The 15,016-nt window shown below is 35.5% G+C and overlaps 1 protein-coding gene across 1 annotated transcript in view; it reads right to left on the bottom strand.

Moving 5' to 3' along the window:
- Positions 1-1,261: 1,261 nt before the first annotated feature.
- The window catches only part of CCDC7 (coiled-coil domain containing 7), a 327,643-nt gene continuing 313,888 nt past the window's right edge, over positions 1,262-15,016 (bottom strand). The window contains exons 43-45 of the mRNA XM_057544500.1: positions 13,530-13,658; positions 7,921-8,032; positions 1,262-1,394 (exon numbers count right to left, since the gene is read on the bottom strand). The gene's annotated coding sequence lies outside the window, so the exon portion shown is untranslated. The remainder of the gene's footprint in view (positions 1,395-7,920; positions 8,033-13,529; positions 13,659-15,016) is intronic.

The raw sequence follows: 15,016 nt of genomic DNA, 5'->3' as shown, positions 1-15,016 counted from the left end.
ACTCTTGCGGTGTTCACCCTGCAAACATGAAAAAGGCATGTGGTTACAAATAATTGGATCCCATCACCAGGGAACTGGATGACTAGAGCATTAGAATGTGATGCATCAGTGAGAAGCAATGGCTCAGATATACTTGCAACTACAGAATAGTGCTTAAAATGTATGGCTGTTGAAAAGAAAAAAGTAAGAGATCTACAGTAGCACACTACACAAATTTAAAATACTTGCATAAAACATATATTTTTCAAACATCAAATTTATCCAAGGACACATTAAATACATTAGAGCAAATGCCTGTAGCTGAGTAGTAGAGGAGTGGGAAAAGGATAGGGATGAATGTGATAATGTAAAAATAAGAGAGGGACCTTGAATAAACTAGTGATGATAATATGCCACAGTATTAGTAGTATGATTAACTCAACTGTATCTCCCTTCAGTTAAAAAAAAAAAAAAAGCAAAGTTAGAAGTGTTACACATTCACAATCCATTTAAGGAAAAAGTCACTCAGTATTGAATTGTATCTTTCTATTTGAATACAGAAAAATAATGACCATTCAAGCTTACTGTTTTATGTAAAATTTTAATATTAAAATCAATAAAATGTAGGTAGAAAATTCAGTGATATCTCTGAGTTTACATTAGTTTATTGATGCTATTATTTAAAAAATTTTAAATATAATTTTCAAGAAAATAATTGCTAAAATTAAGTGACCCAGATATGAAATTTTGTTATACTCTTACCTTTATGTGACTTTGCTCTCCGTATCCTTTGGAAAACAAATTTATAAACTCTTCTAAAAGCTTTAAAGTTTTTGCTCCTCTAGAATATTTTCAAAGCTTATTCTTGTTAGATTTTCTTCATTTTTCTCTAAACAAATTAAATAGCAAATTACCTTGAAAAATTATAATTAGAAAACAATGTAAACCTTTTTTATGGGTAAAGTATTCATAACATAAAATCTGTCATTTTACCTATTTTTAAGTGTACAGTTCAGTGGCATTGAGTACATTCACAATGATGTGCAACCATCACTATCATTCGTCTCCAGAACTTTTTTTTAATCTTTCCAATCAGAAACTTTGTCCATTAAATAATAACTCCCCATTCACCCTTTCCCTAGCCCCTGGCAACCATTCTAACTTTTGTCTCTATGAATTTGAGTACTCTATCTCATATATGTGGAATCATGCAGTATTTGCCCATTTGAGACTGGCTTATTTCACTTACATAAGTCTTCAAGGTTCATCCATGTTGCAGCATGTGTCAGAATTTCCTTCATTTTTCAGGCTGAATAATATTACATTGTATGTACATGTATCATTTTCTTTATGCATTCATCCATTGTTGGAGACTTGGACTGCTTCTATCTTTTGGCTATTGTGGAATAATGCTGCTATAAACAGGAGTATACAAATATCTGTTTTAGTCTCTGCCTTCAATTATTTTGGGTATATGTTTCATTATTTTCAGGAACTGCCATACATTTTCTACAGTAAATGTATCGTTTTACCTACTTGCTATTTTCTGTGATTAAAAAAAATTAGCCATTCTAATGAATGTGAGGCGATATCTCATTGTGGTTTTGTTTTGCATTTTCTTAATAATTAGTGATGTTGAGCATCTTTTCACATACTTGTTGGCCATTTGTTTATTTCCTTTGGAGAAATGTCTATTCAAGTCATTTGCCCATTTTTTTAAATAAATTTATTTTTGATTTATTTATTTTTGGCTGCATTGGGTCTTTGTTGCTGCACGCGGGCTTTCTCTAGTTGCGGTGAGCGGGGGCTTCTCTTCGTTGCAGTGCGCAGGCTTCTCATTGTGGTGGCTTCTCTTGTTGCGGAGCATGGGCTCTAGGTGCATGGGCTTTCAGTAGTCACAGCACGTGGGCTCAGTAGTTGTGGCTCACGGGCTCTAGGGTATATGGGCTTCAGTAGTTGTAGTGCATGGGCTCAGTAGTTGTGGCTTACAGGCTCTAAGGCACACGGGCTCCAGGGCACATGGGCTTCGGTAGTTGTAGCACACGGGCTTAGTTGCTCCGTGGCATGTGGGATCTTCCCAGACCAGGGATCGAACCCGTGTCCCCATGCATTGGCAGGCAGATTCTTAACCACTGTGCCACCAGGGAAGTCCCCATTTGCCCATTTTTAAATCAGGGTTTTGTTTTTGTTATTGAGTTGTAGGAGATATTTATATATTCTGGATATTAATGCCATATCAGATATATGATTTGCAAATATTTTCTCCCATCCTGTGGATTGCCTTTTCACTCTGTTGATAGTATCCTTTGATGTAGAAAAGTTTTCAATTTTGTTGAAGTCCAGTTTATCTATTTTTTCCTTTGTTGTCTGTGCTTTTTGCATCATTTTCAAGAAATTGTCAAATCTAATGTCATGAAGCTTTCCCCATTTTAAGAGTTTTGTAGTTTTAGCACTCATGTTTACATCTTTGATCTACTTAGAATTTTTAAATATGTGTAAGGTAAGGATCCAACTTTTTCTTTGCATGTGGATATCCAGTTTTCCCAGCACCACTTGTTGAAGAGACTGTTTTCCCCACTGAATGGTCTTGGCACCCCTGTCAAAATTCATTCGACCATATATGCAAGGGTTTATCTATGGGCTCTCTATTGTATTCGATTGGCCTATATGCCTGTCTGCATGCCATTACCACACTGTTTTGTTTATGTAGTTTTGTGGAACATTTTGATATCCGAAACTGTAAAACCTCCAAATTTTTTCTCCTTTTTCAAGATTGTCTTGGCTATTTGGGTTCCCTTGTGGATCCATATAAATTTTAGTATGGATTTTTCCATTTCTGCAAAAATGTAACTCAAATTTTGATAAGGATTGCATTGAATCTGTAGACCACTTGGGATAATACTGACATCCTAACAGTATTACCTTCCAGTCCACGAACATGGGAAGTCTTTTCATTTATTTGTGTCTTTAATTTCTTTCAGCAATGTTTTGTAGTTTCAGTGTACAAATCTTTTGCCTTCTTGGCTAAGTTTACTGCTAAGTATTTTATTCTTTTTGATACTATCATTAACAAAATTATTTTCTTCCTTTTCAGATTGGCCATTGTTAGTGTAGAAACACAACTGATTTTTGTGTGTGGATTTTGCATCCTTCAACTCTGCTAAATTTATTAGTTTTAACAGTTTTTCTGCACGTGGAATCTTTAGGGTTTTCTACACATAAGGTGATCATGTTGTCTAAAAATATAATTTGACTTTTTCCTTTCCAGTTTAGATTCCTTTTATTAATTTTTCTTTCCTAATTACTCTGGCCAGGACTTCCAGTACTATATTAAATAGAAATGGCAAGAGTCAGAATATTATCTTGTTCCTGATCTTAGACGAAAAGCTTTCAGTCTTTCATCATTGAGTATGTTAACTGTGGACTTTTCATATATGGCTTTATCATGTTGAGTTAGTTTCCTTCTATTCCTAGTTTTTTGGGTGTTTTTAATCATGAAAAGATATTGAATTATGTCAAATACTTTTTCTGCATCAATTGAGATGATCATGTGTTTTTATTCTTTCATTCTGTTAATGTGGTACACTTCATTCAATAATTTTAGATTTATTTTTTTTTTTTTTTATTGATTAATTAATTGATTGATTGATTGATTGCTATGTTGGGTCTTCGTTTCTGTGCTAGGGCTTTCTCTAGTTGTGGCAAGCGGGGGCCACTCTTCATCACGGTGCGCGGGCCTCTCACTGTCACGGCCTCTCTTGTTGCGGAGCACAGGCTCCAGACGCGCAGGCTCAGTAATCAATAATTTTAATATGTTGAACCACACTTGCATTCCATTAATAAATACCACTTGGTCATGGTTTGTAAACCTTTAACTGCTGAATTCAGTTTTCTAGCATTTTTTTGAGCATTTTTACATTAATATATACAAGTGATACTGGTCTTGTGATGTCTTTGTCTTTGGAATCAGGGTAATGCAGTCTCTTAGAATGAGTGAGGAAGTGTTCACTCTTTCAATTTTTTAAGAGTTTGAATTAAGATTGATGTTAATTTTTCTTTAAATATTTGGTACCATTCACCCATGATGCCATCTGTTCTGGGGCTTTTCTTTGTCGGGAGGTTTTTGATTACTGCTTCAGTTTCCTTGGTATTATAACTATGTTCAGATTGCCTATTTATTTACAATCACTGTTACTAGGCTTTTTCATTTTTTAATTTTTTTTAAAATTGAAGTACAATTGACTTACAATATTGTATTAGTTTCAGATTTCAACATAGTGATTTGATGTTTTTATACACTACAAATGATCACCACAATAATCTAGTTACCATCTGTCACCATATAAAATTATTATATTATTGGCTATATTGCCTATGTGATACATTACATCCCTGTGACTTATTTATGACTGGAAGTTTGTATGTATGTCTTAATCTCCCTCACCTATTTAACTCAACCCCCTACCCCCCTCCCCTATGTCAACCACCAGTTTTTTCTCTGTATCTATGAGTCTGGTTCTGTTTTGTTATGTTTATTCATTTATTTTGTTTCTTAGATTTCACATATAAATGAAATGGTGTATAGTATTTGTCTTTCTCTTTCTGACATTTCACTTAGCATAATACCCTTTAGGTACATCCCTGTTGTTGCAAATGGCAAGATTGCTTTTGGTTTTATGGCTGAGTAATATTCAATTATGTGTGTGCATACACACACACATACACAAACACACATATACACATCTTTATCCATTCACAAGTGAGACTCTTGTAGGCAGCATATATATGCATTTTGTATTTTATCCATTCAGCCACTCTGTGTCGTTTTTTTAATTTTTAGCTGCGTTGGGTCTTCGTTGTTGTGTGTGGGCTTCTCATCACAGTGGCTTCTCTTCTTGCGGAGCACAGGCTCTAGGCGCGTGGGCTTCAGTAGTTGTGGCATGCAGGCTCAGTAGTTGTGGCTCGCGGGCTCTAGAGCTCAGGCTCAGTAGTTGTGGCACATGGGCTTAGTTGCTCCACAGCATGTGGGGTCTTCCCAGACCAGGGATCGAACCCACGTCCCCTGCATTGGCAGGTGGATTGTTAACCACTGCACCACCAGGGAAGTCCCTACTCTGTGTCTTTTCATTGAAGTATTTAGTCCATTTATACTTAAAGTAATTATTGATGCAAATGTACTTATTGTTTTCTGGTTGTTTTTGCAGTTCATTTTTGTTCCTTTCTTCTTCTTTTGCTCTCTTCTTTTGTGATCTGACAAGTTTCCAGAGCTCCTAAAATGTTATTTTAGTCAGCCTTTAGTTTTTTCCAAGCTTCCGAGTCCACCATCTTGCTGATGTCACTCCTCAAAGACAATGTAAATCTTGTAAATTTTTAACAAGTGTTAATTATCAATTAGTACCATTTTTCCCCTTCAATCACCTTAGCAATGGAAGGTACCTCTGGGAATTCCCAACTTCATTTCTTATTTCTAAGTAAGACTGTAATGAAATACGTTAAAAAAAAAAAATCTTGCCAATCTAAGCATAACCTTAGGCCCTTTGAAATTTTTCTTTCTCCATCCCAGACCTACTTTAAACCAGGTTTCTCCACACTGGTGATGCAGTCTCTAAAGGTAAGTAATTGCGAACATGAGTTTATAATCTACCTCTTCAGCCAACTCATGACTTGAAATTGTCATCTTGCCCTATTCAGTCTTATTCTTCCTTTTTTGCCCTATATCTAAGCCCTTCAATTTCCATTTTGGACAACTCACTTAAGTCAGACCTGTGTGGTGCATTCTTCCTTTGCCACTCAGCCATTAAATCCAATTTTGTTTTCAGACTTCTATTTGAACAGCCTGGTTTATTTTGTTTCTTACATACCTCATATCTTCATCACACTTTCATTGCTACTATCCTATTTGATTCTTACAGTCGTTGGGCATTAAGCTTTATCCAAGGCTTTTAATGTCAATCACTTTATCCTTACCTCTGAGGCATATATGATGTGTTCTATACACTTTGGAAAAAGGAAACATAATCTTGCAGTATTATGGTTAAATTATGAAAGCAAACATATATTATCAAAACAGAACCCTTAAAAGACAAGAGAAATCCCCTGAAAGAAAAAACAATGAAACAGACCTCTCCAGTCTACCAGATCCCAAGTTCAAAAAGGAGGTAATAAAAATACTGAAGGAGTTAAGAAAGGCTATCAATAGAAATGCAGATCATTGTAACAAGGAACTAGAAACTATAAAGATGAGCCAATTAAAATTAGAAAACCCATTTGCTGAGATGAAAGCTGAGCAAAAGGCAATAAATAGCAAACTAGATAATGCAGAAGAATGAATAAGTGATCTGGCAGAGAGGATAATGGAAATCACCCAATCAGAAAGCAGACAGAAAGACAAATGAAAAAAAATGAAAGCAACATATGAGACCTATGGGATAATATAGAGCAAGACAATCCACACATAATAGGAATCCCAGAAAGAGAAGAAAGAGAAAAGGGGATCAAAAATGTATTTGAAGAAACTATGGCTGAAAATTTCTGAAACCTAAAGAAGGAAACATATCCAGGTACAGGAAGCACAAAGAGTCTCAAACAAGATAAACCCAAACAGACCTACACCAAGACATATTATAATTAAAATGACAAAAGTTAAAGAGAGGATTCTAAAGGCAGCATGAGAAAAACAAAGAGTTAGTTACAAGGGACCCCCATAAGGTTATCAGCTGATTTCTCTAAAGAGAGAGATTATCATACTAAGTGAAGTAAGACAGAGAAAGACAAATATATGGTATCACTTATATGTGCAATCTTAAAAAATTATACAAATGAACTTATTTGCAAAACAAAAACAGACTCACAGACATAGAAAACAAACTTATGGTTGGTTACCAAAGGGGAAAGTTCAGGGTGGGGAGGGGGGGATAAATTAGGAGTTTGGGATTAGCAGATACAAACTACTATATATAAACAACAAGGTCCTACTGTATAGCACAGGGAACTATATTCAATATTTTGTAATAAACTATAATGGAAAAGAATATGAAAATATAAAAGTATATATATATTTACATATATATAAAAGTCTATACATACATATAACTGAATCACTTTGCTGTACACCAGAAACAAAACATTATAAATTAACAATATTTCAATTAAAAAAAGTGTTAGGGGCTTCCCTGGTGGCGCAGTGGTTGAGAATCTGCCTGCTAATGCAGGGGACACGGGTTCGAGCCCTGGTCTGGGAAGATCCCACATGCCACGGAGCAGCTGGGCCCGTGAGCCACAATTGCTGAGCCTGCGCGTCTGGAGCCTGTGCCCCGCGACGGGAGGGGCCGCGGTAGAGAAAGGCCCGCGCACCGCGATGAAGAGCGGTCCCCGCACCGCGATGAAGGGTGGCCCCCGCTTGCCGCAACTGGAGAAAGCCCTCGCACGAACCGAAGACCCAACGCAGCCAAAAATAAATAAATAAATAAATAAATAAATAAGAAAATCCTTTAAAAAAAAAAAAAGTGTTATACGTAGATATGTGTACTATACATACTTATGTATTCACAAATTCTGTATATAATTCACCTTACTATATACATATTCATTTAACATGTTTCCCTCATTAGATTCTGAGTTGATGAAATGATGCTTGATTGGTTTACCCTTGTAAACCTAACAATTAACACTGTGCCTGGATATAATAAACACTGAATTTTAACTGATTTAATAAATGAATGGAAAAAAAAAAACCAAACAGAACCTGTTCTTCTGTCCAAATCTTAAATTTAGGGTTTCCTGTTCATATTGTCATTTCATTATACAAATACTCTCTGGGTGATTACTGGAAAATGTTTTAAAAATAATTCTAGACTTACATACAAGTTGCAAAAATAGTATGAAGACTTTCCGACATACCCATTACCATGGGGTTTATTCTAGACTTTCCAACTTACTTACCTATAATTTCTCTCTCCAGCACTGAGAAACCTGGCTCTTACATTCCATCATTCCTGTATTTATTTGTTCAACCCCAGTATACACGTATATTCAGAATTGGTAGCCTGTACTCCTGCAAGAAACAAATTTATTGACTAGAGTTTAGTGTTTACATACATTATTTTTGTCTTGAATTTCAGTTACCAGTATAATTTGATTTTCTTCAATCAATATTGTACTTAAAGGATTATTCTTAATTAAGAGAAGCTTATAAAGCATTTTCAATGGTTCTGATGATAATAATTAGGTCACCTTTGGTGCCAGGCACTGACCCAGGACTCTACTTTTAATATTGTCTCATTTATCTGCCTTTAAAATATTTTTCAGTTTTACTCAAGCTCCACCAACAGGAATAACTTATATGAAGGTAGAATTTGACTCGATGTTAAGAACCATTTCTGACACTGAGAGACTTCCTACAATCAAGAAAGCGAGACTATTGTAGCTAGATACACTAAGTAGAGGCCAAAAAACCATCTTTCAAATATCAAGTTGTACAGGGAGATCAGCTCTGTGTTTTGTGACCACCTAGAGAGGTGGGATAGGGAGGGTGGGAGGGAGGGAGATGCAAGAGGGAAGAGATATGGGAACATATGTATATGTATAACTGATTCACTTTGTTAAACAGCAGAAACTTACACACCATTGTAAAGCAATTATACTCCAATAAAGATGTTAAAAAAAATCAAGTTGTAAAAGTAATTCTACATGGAGAAGAATTATATGTTGTATATGATTTGTTACAAGTTGTGCTCTAAAATCTAGGGTATTTAAAGAAATATATTCTACAAAATGAAGGTAGAGAAAAGAGGATAAAATGTTATCCTTCCCCTACATCTCACATTCAGGTCTCACATTTATCAAAATAAATTACTGTGCTGATGAAATATATAGATATATACATATATACATATAGTCTTAAAACTTGTATATCTGTGTATAAAATTTGTCAATCTGTGTATCACTGAGGTGACAAAGAAACCACTTTCAATCTGTCTCTGGGATCTATAATGACTGTATATTACATACTGAGTTCCTATAGATGAAAGATTTTTTTTTTAACATCTTTATTGGAGTATAATTGCTTTACATCGTTGTGTAGTTGCTGCTGTGTAACAAAGTGAATCAGCTATATGTATACATATATCCCCATATCCCCTCCCTCTTGTGTCTCCCTACCACCCTCCCTATCCCACCCCTCTAGGTGGTCACAAAGCACCAAGCTGATCTCCCTGTGCGATGCAGCTGCTTCTCATTAGCTATCTATTTTACATTTGGTAGTGTATATATGTCAGTGCTACTCTCTCACTTTGGCCCAGCTTACCCTTCCCCCTCCCTGTGTCAAGTCCTTTCTCTACGTCTGCATCTTTATTCCTGTCCTGCCCCTAAGTTCATCAGAACTTTTTTTTTTTTTTTTTTAGATTCCATATATATGTGTTAGCATACGGTATTTGTTTTTCACTTTCTGATTTACTTCACTCTGTATGACAGACTCTAGGTCCCTGTTTCGTTTTACGGCTAATATTCCATCATATATATGTGCCACATCTTCTTTATGCATTCATCTGTTGATGGACACTTAGGTTGCTTCCATGTCCTGGCTATTGTAAATAGTGCTGCAATGAACAATGTGGTACATGAGTCTTTTTGAATTATGGTTTTCTCAGGGTATATGCCTAGTAGAGGGATTGCTGGGTCATATGGTAGTTCTATTTTTAGTTTTTTAAGGAACCTCCATACTGTTCTCTATAGTGGCTGTATCAATTTACATTCCCACCAACAGTGCAAGAGGGTTCCCTTTTCTCCACACCCTCTCCAGCATTTATTGTTTGTAGATTTTTTGATGATGGCCATTCTGACTGGTGTGAGGTGATACCTCATTGTAGTTTTGATTTGCATTTCTCTAATGATTAGTGATGTTGAGCATCTTTTCATGTGTTTGTTCGCAATCTGTATATCTTCTTTGGAGAAATGTCTATTTAGGTATTCTGCCCATTTTTGGATTGGGTTGTTTGTTTTTTTGATATTGAGCTGCATGAGCTGCTTGTATATTTTGGAGATTAATCCTTTGTCAGTTGCTCCGTTTGCAAATATTTACTTCCATTCTGAGGGTTGTCTTTTCGTCTTGTTTATGGTTTCCTTTGCTGTGCAAAAGCTTTTAAGTTTCATTAGGTCTCATTTGTTTATTTTTGTTTTTATTTCCATTTCTCTAGGAGGTGGGTCATCTTGCTGTGATTTATGTCATAGAGTGTTCTCCCTATGTTTTCCTCTAAGAGTTTTATAGTGTCTGGCCTTATATTTAGGTCTTTAATCCATTCTGAGTTTATTTTTGTGTATGGTGTTAGGGAGTGTTCTAATTTCATTCTTTTACATGTAGCTGTCCAGTTTTTGCAATACCACTTACTGAAGAGGCTGTCTTTTCTCCATTGTATACTCTTGCCTCCTTTATCAAAGATAAGGTGACCATATGTGCGTGGGTTTACCTCTGGGCTTTCTATCCTGTTCCATTGATCTATATTTCTGTTTTTGTGCCAAAGCTACTGTCTTGATTACTGTAGCTTTGTAGTATAGTCTGCAGTCAGGGAGCCTGATTCCTCCAGCTCCGTTTTTTCTTTCTCAGTTTGCTTTGGCTATTTGGGGTCTGTTGTGTTTCCATACAAATTGTGAAATTTTTTGTTCTAGTTCTGTTAAAAAATGCCATTGGTAGTTTGATAGGGATTGCATTGAATCTGTAGATTGCTTTGGGTAGTAGAGTCATTTTCACAATGTTGATTCTTCCAATCCAAGAACACGGTATATCTCTCCATCTGTTTGTATCATCTTTAATTTCTTTCATCAGTGTCTTATAGTTTTCTGCATAGAGGTCTTTGTCTCCTTAGGTAGGTTTATTCCTAGGTATTTTATTCTTTGTTGCAATGGTAAATGGAGTGTTTCCTTAATTTCTCTTTCAGATTTTTCATCGTTAGTGTATAGGAATGCAAGAGATCTCTGTGCATCAATTTTGTATACTGCAACTTTACCGAATTCATTGATAAGCTCTAGTAGTTTTCTGGTAGCATCTTTAGGATTCTCTATGTATAGTATCATGTCATCTGCAAACAGTGACAGCTTTACTTCTTCTTTTCCGATTTGGATTCCTTTTCTTTCTTTTTCTTCTCTGATTGCTGTGGCTAACACTTCCAAAACTATGTTGAATAATAGTGGTGAGAGTGGGCAACCTTGTCTTGTTCCTGATCTTAGTGGAAATGGTTTCAGTTTTTCACCATTGAGGACGATGTTGGCTGTGGGTTTGTCATATATGGCCTTTATTATGTTGAGGAAAGTTCCCTCTATGCCTACTTTCTGCAGGGCTTTTATCATAAATCGGTGTTGAATTTTGTCAAAAGCTTTCTCTGCATCTATTGAGATGATCATATGGTTTTTATCCTTCAATTTATTAATATGGTGTATCACATTGATTGATTTGCATATATTGAAGAATCCTTGCATTCCTGGGATAAACCCCACTTGATCATGGTGTATGATCCTTTTAATGTGCTGCTGGATTCTGTTTGCTAGTATTTTGTTGAGGATTTTTGCATCCATGTTCATCAGTGATATTGGCCTGTAGTTTTTTTTTTTTGTAACATCTTTGGTTTTGGTATCAGGGTGCTGGTGGCCTCGTAGAATGAGTTTGGGTGTGTTCCTCCCTATGCTGTATTTTGGAAGAGTTTGAGAAGGATAGGTGTTAGCTCTTCTCTAAATGTTTGATAGAATTTGCCTGTGAATCCATCGGTCCTGGGCTTTTGTTTGTTGGAAGATTTTTAATCACAGTTTCAATTTCAGTACTTGTGATTGGTCTGTTTATATTTTCTGTTTCTTCCTGGTTCAGTCTTGGAAGGTTGTGCTTTTCTAAGAATTTGTCCATTTCTTCCATGTTGTCCATTTTATTGGCATATAGTTGCTTGTGGTAATCTCTCATGATCCTTTGTATTTCCGCAGTGTCAGTTGTTACTTCTCCTTTTTCATATCTAATTCTGTTGATTTGAGTCTTCTTCCTTTTTTTCTTGATGAGTCTGGCTAATGGTTTATCAATTTTGTTTATCTTCTCAAAGAATCAGCTTTTAGTTTTATTGATCTTTGCTATCGTTTCCTTCATTTCTTTTTCATTTGTTTCTGATCTTTCTTTCCTTCTTCTAACTTTAGGGTTTTTTTGTTCTTCTTTCTCTAATTGCTTTAGGTGTAAGGTTAAGTTGTTTATTGGAGATTTTTCTTGTTTCTTGAGGTAGGATTGTATTGCATTAAACTTCCCTCTTAGAGCTGCTTTTGCTGCATCCCATAGGTTTTAGGCAATCGTGTTTTCATTGTCATTTTTTTCTAGGTATTTTTTGACTTCCTCTTTGATTTCTTCAGTGATCTCTTGGTTATTTAGTAGCGTATTGTTTAGCCTCCATGTGTTTATATTTTTTACAGGTTTTTCCCCCTGTAATTGATATCTAGTCTCATAGCATTGTGGTCGGAAAAGATAGTTGATATGATTTCAATTTTCTTAAATTTACCAAGGCTTGATTTGTGACCCACGATATGATCTATCCTGGAGAATGTTCCATGAGCACTTGAGAAGAAAGTGTATTCTGTTGTTTTTGGATGGGATGTCCTATAAATACCAATTAAGTCTATCTTGTTTAATGTATCATTTAAAGCTTATGTTTCCTTATTTATTTTCATTTTGGTTGATCTGTCCATGGGTGAAAGTGGGGGTGTTAAAGTCCCCTCCTCTTATTGTGTTACTGTCAAAACATTCTTAAATGTAGAAATTTAAATACCTACTGATTTTTTTTTTTACTAAATCAGTAGCCTATCAACATAAGCACATTTTGAAATGGTGCAATAATTCTAGATTCTGGAAAAAAATCTAATTAAATACATGAGAGTATTATTTTATTTAGTTTTACTTCATTTCAGTTTTCAAACAGATAATGAACCAAAATATTTATTAATAATATTTAGAACTGTTAGAAGCTGATAATAATATCCTAAAAATAAATAAAAGACATCTTCACATAAAAAGAGGCACATGATTAGATAATAACCAGTCATGAAAATCCATCAGTCTCAGGGCCAAAAGAGAAAACAAGGCAACAATAAAGATACTAGACTACTAACTTAATATTTACAAGTTTTTTCCTTTTATTCTTTTCAATGTTCCTTTAACACTAATACCAATTAAACTTGATATTAATTAATAACATTCCCACACAGAATAAGTTCTCTGAATTTATAAATAATGTCTTTTATAGTTCAGCTAGAGCTAGTAGTATGATTTGCAGTCTCACTAGGTTTAATAAATATTACATAAATAATAACAACTTTGTTCTGATCAATGAATTTACAGTTTTAATATGAAAAAAACTAAAGCAAAATCTTTTCTAAATTCAGTTCCTCTATCTGGAAGTGTAAGAAATGTATGGCAGTGACTTTTCTCTATATAGTATCATAAAGAACAGATCTGCAAATAATTGACACAAATAATTATGACATTATCAAGACATGCAGAGCTCAAATTTCATTTAATTGCTTTTACACCACACCAGAAGGCATTACAGGGCCATGAGTGAATAGAAGCAAGTTGGAACTTCAACAGAGATCTCCTTTCTTAACATCAGCAACAGAGGCTTTTATCTTAGCTTCAAATTTGTTCCACATGGTAAAGAAGAGTTCTGAAAATAAACCAAGTTGTTATATTTTTCATTTAATTGAACTTCTAATATACACACAAGCATTTCTAAAACTTTCAGCTTTGTGCATCTCTCATCATTAGAGTAAATTCTACACTAACTGCATGGCATTTTTCAAAATATTATCTAGAGATTTTGGTTTTCAAAATCAATGATCTTTCTCTCAATGCTTAAGAAGTTCATTTTAGCTGAACCTTGACAAAGAATCCCTCCTTTAGTAAACTTTGGTTGGGTTCCTCTAAGACCTCTTTTCAAGTAGGCCTCATACTTGGCCCTGTCCTTGGCCTGCCTTCAGCAAGAAGGCTGTTAGGGTAATTTAGTAGGAATCCCCCACCCCTGATGCCTCCTCTTAGTAATGTTACATCCACTGATCCACTCACTTACTCTGCTCATTGGCTGTAAATCCCCAGCTGTTTTTGCTATGTTTGGAGTTGAGTTCAGTCTTTGTCCCCTACTGCAATAGTGTCGAATAAAGTCTTCATTACCATTTTAAACAAATATCAGAATAATTTTTTTAAAATAACATTGTAAAGCTGGCTATTATGGACTATGGCCTTTTGGTGGGATATATACTAGAGATTAAAATCCTGGACTTTAGAGTCCAATTTTATGGGTTCCCATCCTTTATCTGCTGCTAATGTGCTCTATGACCTTGAGCAATTTAAATGAACTTGTGTCCTTGATAGTTTCTACCACTCTGACCCATGCCCAAACTGAAAGGCTTGGGAATTCTAAGATAGGAATTATGCTTGTATCTTGGGGAACTGAGAAAGTTGACCATGGGCACCCAGCCTGTAGCTTGCCATCTGCAACTCAGGCACCTGACTGTCTGGAAGGTGATAGGAGGGTAGAAAAGGTATGGGAGGGAGAACAATCACAATGCTTTTTCTCTTCCCAGTCTGTATGTTCAGAGATAGCAGTCTATGTCTCCGTGAAACTCTTGAGTTGTGTGTTCCTGCCATTCGATTAAAGCAATGATAGACTTCGAAATGTCAAGCAGCTGCATGGACCAGGATTTCACTCAATAAGAAGCTATCAATACCCTGGATGCTAGTGACCAATACCTCTATTCCCTGGCCCAGGGATTCAGCCATTTCTGTTGAAAATTCATATCCTGTAAGTTACAGTTACTGCCTACACCCTGTTTAAAAATTCCATTTTATTTGCCACTGCAGTGCTCATTGACCTAGGGAGAAGCAAAACAAACTGAGAATTGTTTTCTAAATCAGAAAACAATTGCATGATGCTCCTGCCTCAGGAACCTAACTGTGTAATCTGGTATCTAGGAAACTCTACTCTCTCTCCGCACCTGAAATCATGGCCCTGTGCAAGAAGTTAGC

Source organism: Balaenoptera acutorostrata, chromosome 3 (assembly GCF_949987535.1).
Source record: "Balaenoptera acutorostrata chromosome 3, mBalAcu1.1, whole genome shotgun sequence".
Classification (NCBI taxonomy): Eukaryota; Metazoa; Chordata; class Mammalia; order Artiodactyla; family Balaenopteridae; genus Balaenoptera; species Balaenoptera acutorostrata.
The sequence above is the reverse complement of the archived record's forward strand: the minus strand, read 5'-3'. Positions and strand labels throughout refer to the sequence as shown.